Source organism: Triticum urartu, chromosome 4A, assembly GCF_056163025.1.
Source record: "Triticum urartu cultivar PI428250 chromosome 4A, HENAU_Tu73, whole genome shotgun sequence".
NCBI lineage: Eukaryota > Viridiplantae > Streptophyta > Magnoliopsida > Poales > Poaceae > Triticum > Triticum urartu.
Window position 1 is genome coordinate 541023493 of NC_141876.1, and position 15518 is coordinate 541039010.

Here is a 15518-nt window from a genome sequence, read left to right on the forward strand (position 1 = left end):
GTTACACAGAAGGGTGATGATGGACACTCGAGTGCTATAATTAATTCTGCGCTCTACAGTGCACATGGTGGAAGAAACCAACTGTGTGCAATATTGTCGAAGATCACAGTCGAGTTAGCTATACAGATCGTGCGCTGTGAGATCGACAATGTAAACTGATTCGAGAATGGTTAATAAAATCTAAGACCATTGCATATTAAAGTCAAAATAGTGCTAGAAATATACGAGTCTCATATGATGCCATTTCAACGATTGTGCCACAAAAGCTCGAAATATTACAAGGTTCAAATTCCAGAGTTATATGGCTCAAATTCGAAGATTACAAGGTTCAAACTAATATTAGAAATGAAATTCAGCTCATCAGCTGCAAACGCTCGTGCTGATGGACTGAACATGGATATCAGAGAGGTTCAAACTAATATCACCGCTTCTAAGTCTGGCTTTGAAACCTCACAAATTTTGCAAAGGGGTCAGCCACTGAGAAGTCATGTATGGGGTTGACCCGATGACTTCCGATTACTCTGTCATCTGAAGTTCCAAAATAAAATTCTGCATTTTTGGAGCCTACTCCATTCTGCCGCAGGCGCCGGCACTGATCAACAGACCATTCATTTTTGCGAAATAAATATAGGGCAAACCTCATTTCCTTCAGCACCCTTGCTCCGAGAACAAAGAACCCGGCGAATATAATCTTCGGTAAGGTCCCTCGGTAGGAGTTCAAAGTAATTTCTGAGAGATGCAGATCTAGGCATTCGACGTGATTGTTATATTGTATCACATTATCCATCACTGGGCCTAATCTTATCTGCAAAAGAAGAAAACATGTTAGTGCCTACATGCAGTTTTGAACATTACTACAGGCCTAGCTATTTGGTTTGTAGGATTTGTAAAATGCACTAACATGCCATCTTCGATCTGACACGATTAACATGGGCATTTGATTACATTCTAGAAAAATGTAGCCTTCTTCACAAGAGGTTGGAGTGGATGAAAAGTTCCCTAAGAAAACTAGTACAGATGAGTCCAAAGGAGAAATGCTTATTGAATGTAACCATATGGATCAAGCAACCAATATGGGGGGGCATGTATGTACTGAAATCCTCCAAAAGAACCTTCAGAAACCGTATTACATTGTCATTGTAAACTTGGAAAAAGGTGTCACAAATTGAACTCCCTTATGGTTAACATTTAATAGGAAAGTAACATCACCTCGATATATAGCTTCTCCAGGCACGAAAAGCATCTCAGGAAACTGACAACTTGCTCCAGGCCAGGCCCGATAGATTCTAGTGCTAAGATCTTCACTGTGCGCAGCTTCGGGGTCAAGCTTGTCGGAATCATTTTCTGAATGACAGACGAACAAACATCTTCAAAATTAGAAATAATGTTAATTTGTAGAAGGAGAGGTGGAAGGCGGCTATTGTACCTGAACGGGTGTGGATCCAATAACAAGTTTGGAGTATTTGTAGACGAGTAGCCCACCACTATCAATTTTGGCACAGAAATGACATTGATTCTTGTTGGACCTTCTTGATCAACTACAAGTAATCTCTCAAGTGCAGGTGTGTCCTAGATGACCATAGCGTGGTCCACCTTTTGTGATGTCTTCCTGCCGCACTAGCAACACATATAAATAGTCCGGAGAGTCATGGAGGTGATGTGGAAGGTACTCAACCCATTGATCGCCTGAAGACGAAGGTACTCGAGTGCAGTACAGCCACGAAGCAGGCGCTCCATGTCACCCTTTGAGAGGCAGATGGTGACGAGCTCAAGGTGCTTCAGTCGTGGTAGAATAAGAGCGGGCGCGTCATTAAGGGGCGGGAAATGGTAGTTCCTGAACTTGGCGATGCACAGCATGGGCGCGAGGCGGAGTGCGGACGTTGGCAGCGACCACATATGCCCATCATCAAAAGTGAGCTCCTCGAGCTGATCTAGGGCGGGGGATCGGAACCAGTCGTCAAGCTTGGCTTGGTCCTTACCGTTGGAACGGAACTTGCCCATTCTAAGGCCTTTGGTTGGGCCAAGGTGACTGCCAGGGATTTTGGAGAACACATCCAAGCTTTTGCAATAGCCATGGCAGAGCTAGTGGGTGTCGATGAGGTTGAGAGGGCTGGAGTTCCATACGGGGCGCCACCGCCGGGAAAGGAGGGTTGTCCGCGCCCCATATTTGATTGGGAGGAGGGAGATGATGACTCTCAACATATCATCGGGGAGGCTGCTGATTAATTCTAGGCCTACTGGAGTCGCTTGCGGTTCTAGCTCGCCCCGCCTTCGCTTGTTGGCAGCCCCGTTCTCCACCTCCGGAGTCTCCTTGTCAGCGGCGCTTTCTGATAGAAATGGGAGTACAGGGAATATTTAGTTAAAACAGGGCAATAGAAAAGTGTATTGGTAACTACACAATTCATTTGACATTGCTGGGTAAGTCAACATATGCAGACAGTTGAAAAGAAAACTTACTTCAAACAAAGTCTGGACGGATGATTTTGTCGGGGAAGTTAGCATATATCTCATGACCAGGCCCTTCTATGTGCAGTGCAATTTTAGTGCCAGCTTTCAGTACATAAAACTTTGCAATTTCATTCCAAAAGTCAGTGCCAAAATAGGAGTCACCACATTCATCAAGTCTTACAGTAGCAACGATTGTAAATCCATGGTTTGTGTGCAGTATGACATTCGTGGAGCCTTGATGTATGTAAAGGGAAAAATTATGCACTACATAATCTATTGCATAGCGAGGGATGTCCTGTAGAAAATGGTAGGATTGTTAAAGAAAATATGGTAACATGCAAATATGGGCCCAAATTGAAAGAACTGTACAACAGTTGAAATCGAAGGACAAAAGTCTATAATTAAACAGATAGGGTAAACATGATGTCATGGAAATATGAGAGTAACCGAAAGAACAATACATCATTAGTTTGCTTAATATACAAAGAAGAGGGGGAAAATACCTTTGACGTATATGGTGCATGTGGCACCTTTTATCCAAATGTAGCAATATTTAGCATATGTTCAGGAAAGCAGGCCATGCCAACCGATTTAGGGTGAGATTGAACATACCGCGCGCATCCTCAAGTTATCTGGTACGATGAGATGGAATCTCTGGCGGCGGTCGCCAAGTCCTGAAGTGTCGACGCACTATACATTCTATGAATGAAAGAAAACCCTCAAATCAGCTCGAATAAAAATGAATTCATGGCGATTTCCGCCGGGTGATTAAAGGAGGCAGATGAACTGGGATAAGAGATGAGATAATATATCGTTAAATTAGTTACCTTGTCATACATGAGAAAGAACCCTCACTATGGAAGATTCCCCAACCGAGCGGAGCTGGGTCGACCGCGAGCCGCGTCGAGAAAGTCGATGGCGATAGGCGGCGGCAAGCGGAAGTGGCAAAATGCGGTGGGCTTTGCCAGCAGCCTGGCGGCGGCGGCAAGCATCGAGCTAAGTGTTTACCGCCGCGATAGGCGGTGCCATGGCATAGACACGGAGGAGCTTGTGCAGGTGTGAATGGGGAACGTACCAGAGGGGCTGAGGGGGTGGCAGACGGGGTGAGGGTTTTTGTGACGTGGGGATGGTGAGGGTTTTCTTTTTTTCTTTTTTGAATTGGGTGATGAGGGTTTTCTGTCCCACAAAGAATTTTGGGGGCAACAATTTGCTAGAGCGAACCGTGTGTGATTGACGTAGCAGGCAAAATGAAAGTCATTGCACACGGTTCCAATTTTGGGAACCGTGTGTGGTTGACGTACTACCTCCGTCCTGGTTTATTGGTCCCCCGTTGTAATTTTTATCAAAATTTGGCGAATTATTTAACATACTCAGACATAGATAATAAGCGTACACGTACATAAGCATAGTTCAACCATAAGTACATAGTTCAACCGTCATTAAGCATACTCAAGCGTCATAGTTCGATCATCCCACATCTCATCTCACATGTGACCGACACGATCCTGAAGCTTCTCCAGGTACTCGGCGTACGCGCCGTGCGCCACCCTGCGAGAATACTTCTGCTTGAAGGAGCCAACGGCCCGTCCTCTTGCATGTGCCAGAACACTTAAATACACGTCATGAATCTTGTGGTTGCAAAATGGGCACCCATAGCCGTCGTTTCAGGTCCTAATACACCTGTTATGCATTCCCGCATAAAGCTCCCTCAGGATTTGCCTCTTGTACCTCCTCTGGGCATCTTCATCCTCGTTGTCCACATCGTTAGACAGCACCTATACAAATAGTAAAACAAAATTGGCATCAAATCATTGATTACATGCCGTGAAGTAGGATTAGGAATTTATGGCTATTTATTTATACATATCCAGAGATTATGGTTCGATTTTTAAGCACAGTCATCTATGTACAAACCAATATTGAAGAAAATAATGGCACAAACATAGGCAGGTCATTCAAAATCAATTGTCAAGTCCTGGCTAGGAATTATTAGCATGAACACTAACTCTAGTCGGATTGCTAGCAGAAATCATTTGCACAGATGAAACAACTAATCACTTATCATGTGTACCATTCAAACAATCAATACAGTACACGGATCTAACAAAACTTACTCAGCTTTCATGGATTGGGAGAACATAACCACATGATTTCTATTCCAAAAAGAGGGAGGCAGGAGTAACCATAGAAACCCTATGATCTATTTGACACATAAATGGGTATAGATGACTAACCAGCTGTCCGTCGTCGCCGGAGTGGTCGTCGGAGTCGTCGCCGGATGGTCGTTGGAGTCGGTGTGGAACTCCGCCTCCGGCAGTGGAAGCTTGACGCCGTCAACGATGTCAGAGTGCAGCGATAACTTGCCGGCGGTGACGGCAACCTCTGTCTCCATCTCCACACCGTGCTCCGGTGCTTTAGCAGCCCCGGCGTCGCCACTCCCTCCGATGGGGCGCTTCGGCGGCATACTCATACACTGACGGCTTTGAGGAATGAGAGCGGCATCGAGGATGGAAGCGAAGAGAGAGGATTGTGTGTGCGTAGCGAGGATGGGGGGTGCGGCCGCTCAGGCGCACCGTTAATATGGAGTAGTGGGAGTTGTAGGAGAGAGGCGGGCGGCAGTCAAACCGATGGCTCGCCTCCCGGTGAGCCTGTGCACCAGATTGCTGGCATGCCTACCAAAATTTCACACAGCTACTCGCACGCCTCCCGATGACACTGCGCAGCGAGCACGCATCCGTCAATTCACACACCTGCACGAATGCCTCCCCGTTTGTCTGCGTGGTGGACTGCTCGCATGCGCCCTGTCAACTCACGCCTGCTCGCACGCCACACGGGTCGCGCAGCGGCATGTATATTGTTTTTCTATTTGGATGATTAATGCTGCCACTTTATTCCTTAACCGAAGCATGGCACGTATCCATTATTGGTCTAACGCTCACGGTTCGAATAAATAATCCGTTTGGAATATTAGATCCCAATTATTAATAATCTCCCATCTGTAATTAGATAAAGATTACATCAAAACTGGTCTCAAATTTCACAAAAAAGTACAATGCCACTTTGTATTGGTGTCCATATGATAACACGATAAGTTTCATGAACTTCAAATAAGTTTTGGATGTACTAGAATTTAAAAATCAAGATTCTCAATGTTTGAAATTTGTTGCACGGGGAGTAAACGTGCACCTAGTGAGACACATGTGTTTTCCATTTAGGTGCACTGTCACGTGTGCATGTAGCTCAAATTTGATTTTTGCACATTATACCCATAGAAAATCAATCAATGTACTAAAACGTCTTAATGATCTCTATGATTTTTTTGAAATTAAAACATCCCTCCTTTGGTAACATGTATGTTCACCACGGGATAATTAATTTAACATGCATCGTAGTTGCGGTGGATTCGCGGTGTGTGTGTGGGTGTGTGCGTCTGGGGGTGGCGAGTGGCTCACAGTACACTACGAATTGTGAGCCACCGTGTGGGTTGGGCGTTTTGTTAGGCAGGCTGGTGCCACATCAGAGTCGTGAAATCATTATTTAAAACATTACACAACCCTTTCATACATAAATGTTTTGGCCACATGCAGTCGATGGTTGTCCTACACAATACTCGATACTCGTGTGTGACGCTTTTTGTGGGCCCGCGAGGTCGTCGTCCATCACTTTGACGAATAGCCGGCAGTGAGGTTAATTTGACCAGCAAGGTAGAATCATTTTTGTTTGTGTTATGGTGGTATATAGTATGCGTCAAAGAGGTGGGAGGGGACTAGCATATATACTATACGTATGCGTCCGTGAACAAGTACACCTCACTCAGTGTCGGGACTTTTTGGTTACCGAGGCACGTGCCACATCAAAATTGTGAAATTGGTTATTCAAACATCACACAACACCTTTTTGGGCCACATGCATATATATCATAGCTAGGACACTCACGTGTGACGCTTCCATCTGTGGGCCCACGAGGCCATCGTCGATGCATGCATGTATGCATCACTTTGACCTACATCGGGAGAGGTTAATTAATTTCACCATCAATGAGGATTCTTTTGGGTTGTACATATATTACGGCAGGAGAATATAGTATGCGGTGAAGAGGGGGAAGGGGACCATCATATGTAGTACGCTTGATATGAACCTCGCTCTGTGTGGGTGCATGGTTTACGGTTTTTGAGGCATGTGGCACATCAAAGTTGTGCATTTTGGGTATTCAACATATATATGTTTGGCCCACATGCAAAGCGGTGGTGGTTGTCCTCTCGCACCCACTTAAGCGGTTATCAGCGGTATCGATGCTTTCCATCTATGGGCCCGCTTGGTCCATCACTTATTTTTGCCTGACAACAAGAGATGTTAATTTGACATAGGAGGGGATTATTATTTTTGCTCTAGGATGACATGCATGATACACTTTGAGCACACACACATGCATGTGTACGCATGAATCCCTCCCATCGAGTCGAAGTGGGTAGTACAATGACACCATCATGAACCGATCTCGCTCTGTGTGGGGAGCTAGTGTATGATTTTTGACACACGCGCCAGATCAATGCTGTGTATTCAAACATGCATGCACGCATCACCTCCATATATATGCATGTAGTGGTTGCCTTCGAACGATACACTCCCTCGCATGGTTATCGGCGACAAGCCTATATATTTGCAGGCCCGCGTGGACATCCATGATCACCTTGACCAACAACAAGATAGGTTACCATGGAGGATTCTTCATTTGGTTCGTGTTATCGTAGTATAGGTCATGGTGAGATTCAGACATAATTAAATTTGAGCGCATATACTATGCACGCATGCATGCATATAAGAATCCCCGTCGTTGGCTTGAAGTGTAGTGTAACATACATATGCATCGTCAACCTAACCCTCACTCAGTGTGGGGATTTCTAGTTCGAAATCACGGTGCCACATCAAAGTTGTTCCAGTGTTACTCAAAAACACACCTCTCCATACATATGTTTGGGCCACACACATGCAGTGGTTGTCTTCGGGGACTAGCTATTTGCGAGATTATTGGCGAGCTAGCCCATCTCCGGGGTTGCATGGACGGCCATCACTTTGACCAACAACAAGAGAGAGGTTGTACGACCAAGGTGGATTATTCTTGGTCCGTTTTACGATCCATCTTGGTGAGATATATGCCTCTCTGGCCCGCCGACTGAAAGTGTGTGTGTGTGTGGGGGGGGGGGGGTTGCTACATCACACTTTGCTAGGTGAACCTCGGTTGGGGGGGCATGCATTCATAGCTTAATTAGGATTCCCTTCGTGCCGACACGAGGGGGGGGCTGCTAGCTGTTGGGGAACGCCGTAATTTCAAAAAAATCCTACGCACACGCAAGATCATGGTGATGCATAGCAACGAGAGGGAAGAGTGCTGTCTACGTACCCTCGTAGACCGTAAGAGGAAGTGTTATGACAACGCGATTGATGTAGTCGCACGTCTTCACAATCGACCGATCCTAGCACCGAAGATACGACACCTCCGCGATTGCACACGTTCAGCTCGGTGACGTCCCACGAACTCACGATATAGTAGAGCTTTGAGGGAGAGCTTCGTTAGCATGATAGCATGATGACGGTGATGTTGATGCTACCGAAACAGGGCTTCGCCTAAGCACTCTTCGCCTAAGCACTGCTACGATATGACCGAGGTGGATTATGGTGGAGGGGGGCACCGCACGCGGCTGGAAAACAATCAAAGTGTGTGTTCTAGGGTGCCCCCATGCCCCCGTATATAAAGCAGCAAGGGGGGAGGCCGGCCGGCCTTGGGGCGCGCCAAGGAGAGGGGGAGTCCTCCTCCTAGTAGGAGTAGGACTCCGCTTTTCCTATTCCAACTAGGAAGGGGGAAGGGGGAAGGAAGGAGAGGGAGAGAGGGAGGAAAGAGGGGGAGCCCCCCTCCTTGTCCAATTCGGACTCCCAAGGGGGGGCGGCCAGCCCTAGGCCCTCTCATCTCTCTCCCACAAGGCCCATGTTGGCCCATTAGTTCCCCCAGAGGTTTCGATAACCCCTCTGGCACTCTGATAAATATCTGGTGACCCCCGGAACTCATCCGGTGTCCGAATATAGTCGTCCAATATATCAATCTTTGTGTCTTGACCATTTCAAGACTCCTCGTCATGTCCGTGATCATATCCGGGACTCCGAACTATCTTCGGTACATCAAAACACATAAACTCGTAATACCGATCGTCATCGAATGTTAAGCGTGCGGACCCTACGGGTTCGAGAACTATGTAGACATGATCGAGACATGTCTCCAGTCAATAAACAATAGCGAAACCTGGATGCTCATATTGGATCCTACATATTCTACGAAGATCTTTATCGGTCAAACCACATAACAACATACGTTGTTCCCTTTGTCATCGGTATGTTACTTGCCCGAGATTCGATCGTCGATATCTTAATACCTAGTTCAGTGTCGTTGCCGGCAAGTCTCTTTACTCATTCCGTAATGCATCATCCCCCAACTAACTCATTAGTCACATTGCTTGCAAGGCTTATAGTGATGTGCATTACCGAGAGGGCCCAAAGATACCTCTCCGACAATCGGAGTGACAAATCCTAATCTCGATCTATGCCAACTCAACAAACACCATCGGAGACACCTGTAGAGCACCTTTATAATCACTTAGTTACGTTGTGATGTTTGGTAGCACACAAAGTGTTCCTCCGGTATTCGGGAGTTCCGTGATCTCATAGTCATAGGAACATGTATAAGTTATGGAGAAAGAAATAGCAACAAACTAAACGATCATTGTGCTAAGCTAACGGATGGGTCAAGTCAATCACATCACTTTCTAATGATGTGATCCCGTTAATCAAATGACAACTCATGTCTATGGTTAGGAAACATAACCATCATTGATTCAACGAGCTAGTCAAGTAGAGGCAAACTAGTGACACTCTGTTTGTCTATTTATTCACACATGTACTAAGTTTATGGTTAATACAATTCTAGCATGAATAATAAACATTTATCATGATATAAGGAAATATAAATAACAACTTTATTATTGCCTCTTGCTTATTTCCTTCAGTCTCCCACTTGCACTAGAGTCAATAATCTAGATTACATTGTAATGATTCTAACACCCATGGAGTCTTGGTGTTGATCATGTTTTGCTCGTGAGAGAGGCTTATTCAACGGGTCTGCAACATTCAGATCCGTATGTATCTTGCAAATCTCTATGTCTCCCTCCTTGACTTGATCGCGGATGGAATTGAAGCGTCTCTTGATGTGCTTGGTTCTCTTGTGAAATCTGGATTCCTTTGCCAAGGCAATTGCACCAGTATTGTCACAAAAGATTTTCATTGGACCCTATGCACTAGGTATGACACCTAGATCGTATATGAACTCCTTCATCCAGACTCCTTCATTTGCTGCTTCCCAAGCAGCTATGTATTCCGCTTCACACGTAGATCCCGCCACGACGCTCTACTTGGAACTGCACCAACTGACAGCTCCACCATTTAATAAAAACACGTATCTGGTTTGTGACTTAGAGTCATCCGAATCAGTGTCAAAGCTTGCATCGACGTAACCGTTTACGACGAGCTCTTTTTCACCTCCATATACGCGAAACATATCCTTAGTCCTTTTCAGGTATTTCAGGATATTCTTGACCGATGTCCAGTGATCCACTCCTAGATTACTTTGGTACCTCCCTGCTAAACTGATAGCAAGGCACACATCAGGTCTGGTACACATAATTGAATACATGATATAGCCTATGGCTGAAGCATAGGGTACACCTTTCATTTTCTCTCTATCTTCTGAAGTGGTCGGGCATTGAGTCTGACTCAACTTCACACCTTGTAATACATGCAAGAACCCTTTCTTTGCCTGATCCATTTTGAACTTCTTCAAAACTTTATCAAGGTATGTGCTTTGTGAAAGTCCAATTAAGCGTCTTGATCTATCTCTATAGATCTTGATGCCCAATATATAAGCAGCTTCACCGGGGTCTTTCATTGAAAAATTCTATTCAAGTATCCTTTTATGCTATTCAAAAATTCAATATCATTTTCGATCAACAATATGTCATCTACATATAATATCAGAAATGCTACGGAGCTCCCACTCACTTCCTTGTAAATACAGGCTTCTCCAAAAGTCTGTATAAAACCATATGCTTTGATCACACTATCAAAGCGTATATTCCAACTCCGAGAGGCTTGCACCAGTCTATAAATGGATCGCTGGAGCTTGCACACTTTGTTAGCACCTTTTGGATCGACAAAACCTTCTGGTTGCATCATATACAACTCTTCTTTAAGATATCCATTAAGGAATGCAACTTTGACATCCATTTGCCAAATTTCATAATCATAAAATGTGGCAATTGCTAACATGATTCAGACAAGCTTAAGCATCGCTACGGGTGAGAAGGTCTCATCGTAGTCAACTCCTTGAACTTGTCGAAAACCTTTCGCAACAAGTCGAGCTTTGTAGATAGTAATATTAACGCCAGCGTCAGTCTTCTTCTTGAAGATCCATTTATTCTCTATGGCCTACCGATCATCGGGCAAGTCAACCAAAGTCCATAATTTGTTCTCATACATGGATCCCATCTCAGATGTCATGGCCTCAAGCCATTTTGCGGAATATGGGCTCATCATTGCTTCCTCATAGTTTGTAGGTTCGTCATGGTCAAGTAACATGACTTCCAGAACAGGATTACCGTACCACTCTGGTGCAGATCTTACTCTGGTTGACCTACGAGGTTCGGTAGTAACTTGATCAAAAGTTTCATGATCATCATCATTAGCTTCCTCACTTACTGGAGTAGGAATCACTGGAACTGATTTCAGTGATGAACTACTTTCTAATAAGGGAGAAGGTACAATTACCTCGTCAAGTTCTACTTTCCTCCCACTCACTTTTTTTTGAGAGAAACTCCTTCTCTAGAAAGGATCCATTCTTAGCAACGAATATCTTGCCTTCGGATCTGTGATAGAAGGTGTACCCAATAGTCTCCTTTGGGTATCCTATGAAGACACATTTCTCCGATTTGGGTTCGAGCTTATCAGGTTGAAGCTTTTTCACATAAGCATCGCAGCCCCAAACTTTAAGAAACGACAACTTGGGTTTCTTGCCAAATCACAGTTCATAAAGTGTCGTCTCAACAGATTTAGATGGTGCCCTATTTAACGTGAATGCAGCCGTCTCTAAAGCATAACCCCAAAATGATAGCGGTAAATCAGTGAGAGACATCATAGATCACACCATATCTAATAAAGTGCGGTTACGACGTTCGGACACACCATTACGTTGTGGTGTTCCAGGTGACGTGAGTTGCGAAACTATTCCGCATTGTTTCACATGAAGTCCAAACTCATAACTCAAATATTCACCTCCACGATCAGATCGTAGAAACTTGATTTTCTTGTTACGATGATTTTCCACTTCACTCTAAAACTCTTTGGACTTTTCAAATGTTTCATACTTATGTTTCATTAAGTAGGTATACCCATATCTGCTCAAATCATCTGTGAAGGTGAGAAAATAACGATATCCGCCGCGAGTTTCAATGTTCATTGGACCACATACATCAGTATGTATGATTTCCAATAATTCTGTTGCTCGCTCCATTGTTCTGGAGAACGGAGTTTTAGTCATCTCGCCCATGAGGCATGGTTCGCAAGTACCAAGTGATTCATAATCAAGTGATTTCAGAAGTCCATTAGAATGGAGTTTCTTCATGCACTTTACACCAATATGACCTAAACGGCAGTGCCACAAATAAGTTGCACTATCATTATCAACTCTGCATCTTTTGGCTTCAATACTATGAACATGTGTATCACTACTATCAAGATTTAGTAAAAATGGACCACTCATCAAGGTTGCATGACCATAAAAGATATTACTCATATAAAGAGCACAACCATTATTATCTGATTATGAATAACCGTCTCGCATCAAACAAGATCCAGATATAATGTTCATGCTCAACGCTAGCACCAAATAAATATTATTTAGGTCTAAAAATAATCCCGAAGGTAGATGTAGAGGTAGCGTGCCGACGGCGATCACATCAACTTTGGAATCATTTCCCATGCGCATCGTCACCTTGTCCTTTACCAATCTTCGCTTAATCCGTAGCCCCTATTTCAAGTTGCAAATGTTAGCAACTGAACCAGTATCAAATACCCCGGCACTACTGTGAGCATTAGTAAGGTACACATCAATAACATGTATATCAAATATACCTTTCACTTTGCCATCCTTCTTCTCCGCCAAATACTTGGGGCAGTTCCGCTTCCAGTGACCAGTCCCTTTGCAGTAGAAGCACTCAGTCTCAGGCTTAGGTCCAGACTTGGGTTTCTTCACTTGAGCAGCAACTAAGTTGCTGTTCTTCTTGAAATTCCCCTTCTTCCCTTTACCCTTTTTCTTGAAACTGGTGGTCTTGTTGACCATCAACACTTGATGCTCCTTCTTGATTTCTACCTCCGCAGCCTTTAGCATTGCGAAGAGCTCAGAAATCGTCTTATCCATCCCTTGCATATTATAGTTCATCACGAAGCTCTTGTAGGTTGGTGGCAGTGATTGAAGAACTCTGTCAATGACACTATCATCAGGAAGATTAACTCCCAGTTGAGTCAAGTGGTTGTGGTACCCAGACATTCTGAGTATAGGTTCACTGACAGAACTATTCTCCTCCATCTTGCAGCTGTAGAACTTATTGGAGACTTCATATCTCTCAATCAGGGCATTTGCTTGAAATATTAACTTCAACTCCTGGAACATCTCATATGCTCCATTACGTTCAAAATGTCGTTGAAGTCCCGGTTCTAAGCCATAAAGCATGGCACACCGAACTATCGAGTAGTCATCAGGTTTGCTCTGCCAGGTGTTCACAACATCTGGCGTTGCTCCTGCAGCGGGTTTGTCACCTAGCGATGCTTCCAGGACGTAATTCTTCTGTGCAACAATGACGATAAGCCTCAAGTTACGAACCCAGTCCGTGTAGTTGCTACCATCATCTTTCAACTTAGCTTTCTCTAGGAACGCATTAAAATTCAACGGAACAACATCACGGTCCATCTATCTACAACAACATAGACAAGCAAAATACTATCAGGTACTAAGTTCATGATAAATTAAAGTTCAATTAATCAAATTACTTAAGAACTCCCACTTAGATAGACATATCTCCAATAATCTGAGTGATCACATGATCCATATCAACTAAACCATGTCCGATCATCACGTGAGATGGAGTAGTTTTCAATGGTGAACATCACTATGTTGATCATATCTACTATATGATTCACGCTCGACCTTTCGGTCTCAGTGTTCCGAGGCCATATTTGCATATGCTAGGCTCATCAAGTTTAACCCGAGTATTCTGCATGTGCAAAACTGGCTTGCACCCATTGTATGTGAACATAGAGCTTATCACACTCGATCATCACGTGGTGTCTTGACACAATGAACTGTAGCAACGATGCATACTCCGGGAGAACACTTATACCTTGAAATTTAGTGAGAGGTCATCTTATAATGCTACCGCCGAACTAAACAAAATAAGAGGCATAAAGGATAAACATCACATGCAATCAATATAAGTGATATGATATGGCCATCATCATCTTTTGCCTTTGATCTCCATCTCCAAAGCACCGTCATGATCACCATCGTCGCCGGCTTGACACCTTGATCTCCATCGAAGCATCGTTGTCGTCTCACCAACTATTGCTTCTACGACTATCACTACCGCTTAGTGATAAAGTAAAGCAATTACATGGCGAGTGGATTTCATACAATAAAGCGACGACCATATGGCTCCTGCCAGTTGCCGATAACTGTTTTACAAAACATGATCATCTCATACAATAAAATTTAGCATCATGTCTTGACTATATCACATCACAACATGCCCTGCAAAAGCAAGTTAGACGTCCTCTACTTTGTTGTTGCAAGTTTTACGTGGCTGCTATGGGCTGAGCAAGAACCGTTCTTACCTATGCATCAAAAACCACAATGCGGTATAGTGATTTCTTTTTTATCTTCAGAAAGAACCATGTTCATTGAATCCGATTCAACTAAAGTTGGAGAAACTGACACCCACCAGCCACCTGTGTGTGAAGCACGTCGGTAGAACCAGTCTCGCGTAAGCGTACACGTAATGTCGGTCTAGGCCGCTTCATCCAACAATACCGTGATAACCCACAAGTATAGGGGATCACAACAGTTTTCGAGGGTAGAGTATTCAACCCAAATTTGTTGATTCGACACAAGGGGAGCCAAAGAATATTCTCAAGTATTAACAGTTGAGTTGTCAATTCAACCGCACCTGAAAGACTTAATATCTACAACAAAGTATTTAGTAGCAAAGTAATATGGAAGTAACGGTAATGGTGGCAAAGGTAATAGTAATAGTTTTTGTAGTGATTGTAACAGTGGCAATGGAAAAGTAACTAAGCGTAGATCAATATGTGAAAAGCTCATAGGCATTGGATCAGTGATGGATAATTATGTTAGATGTGATTCCTCATGCAACAGTTATAACATAGGGTGACACAGAACTAGCTCCAGTTCATCAATGTAATGTAGGCATGTATTCTGAATATAGTCATACGTGCTTATGGAAAAGAACTTGCATGACATCTTTTGTCCTACCCTCCCGTGGCAACGGGGTCCTATTGGAAACTAAGGGATATTAAGGCCTCCTTTTAATAGAGTACCGGACCAAAGCATTAACACTTAGTGAATACATGAACTCCTCAAACTACGGTCATCACCGGTAAGTATCCCGATTATTGTCACTTCGGGGTTAACGGATCATAACACATAATAGGTGACTATTGGCTTGCAAGCTAGGATCAAGAACTCACATATATTCATGAAAACATAATAGGTTCAGATCTGAAAACATGGCACTCGAGCCCTAGTGACAAGCATTAAGCATAGCAAAGTCATAGCAGCATCAATATCAGAACATAATGGATACTAGGGATCAAACCCTAACAAAACTAACTCGATTACATGATAAATCTCATCCAACCCATCTCCGTCCAGCAAGCCTATGATGGAATTACTCACGCAC